The following is a 1119-nucleotide window of genomic DNA, read 5'->3' as shown; positions in this document are numbered from 1 at the left end:
ATATAACAATTCAGAGGACCCTTAAATCTGTATATGCCAACCCTAGAAATATGTTCAAAATGAGTCCTGACATAATGACAACTAGATAGACAGTAAACACTAGAATTGCAATAAAAATTTAAAAGTGCTAACATTTAATTCTAATCCTAAAATATTAAAATTATTTTTAAATGATTTTCATTTATCAATTTGATATTGTTATTTTACCTTTTCATAAAGTAAGATTATTATACCTTTCGTAGGTAGTTTTCCTAGTATGGAAGAAAATAATGTTTTGGGAAATAATGATTTTTATTTACTTATTTACTTGAGCTATTTTTAGTGAAAATGTATTCAAATGATGCATACATTGAGTGCTTACTTTTAAGCCCTGATGTTTTGACTGTTAGTCTATTAGGGGTTGTGTGAAAATCTTTTGACTAGTAATGATATTGAAATGAAGAGTAAATATATCCCATGTTACAAAGTATGTATCCCTAATTTTCTCATGTAAGAAAATTTTGAAACTTAAAATATCTAGAATACATGCAATAATTTTCAAATAGTCATCTTTGCTATTAGGGTGACTAAGTCATGAAAACTAGTTCAATGTGATTGTTGTTTTGTCATTAAGAAATACATTTATCAAGGTAGGAGGTTTAGACAGTGTAGTTTGTTAGCGTGGCTTATAACTGTAAAATATTAAGGCAAATAGTTGATTTTTCTCCTTTTGTACTCGAGCCCCAGATATCAGAAGTGTCGAGGTGGGTTGACTTTCCAGGCATCACATTTTGAGAAGATCCTCATTCCCTTTCATATTTGTATGCAAACTGATCAGTTATCATCATCTTAACATCACTTGAACTCTTGAAGATCCCAAACCAGCCCTTCAGTGTTGTAACTCAGAGACTACCAATGTCATCTCTGTCTAACCAACAACTTGCTGTGTAGCTTGACCCAGCCAAGAGGATAGAGCTGGAATGCCCCGGCCCGCGGGGTCTTCAACAGAGACATGGGATGAGTGAACGTAGTGGGGGGGAAAGGAGAACGGAAGATGTCGGGAGAAGAAGGAGGTCTGATAAGCTGAATATATTTTTATATATTAATCTTGCAGGTAACAAACTTTCTGTTTGTGTGTCT

The sequence above is a fragment of the Ochotona curzoniae genome, unplaced genomic scaffold (genome assembly GCF_017591425.1).
Source record: "Ochotona curzoniae isolate NIBS_2020 unplaced genomic scaffold, NIBS_Ocur_1.0 contig_2210, whole genome shotgun sequence".
In the NCBI taxonomy this organism is placed as follows: Eukaryota; Metazoa; Chordata; class Mammalia; order Lagomorpha; family Ochotonidae; genus Ochotona; species Ochotona curzoniae.
Note: the sequence above shows the minus strand (reverse complement) of the source record.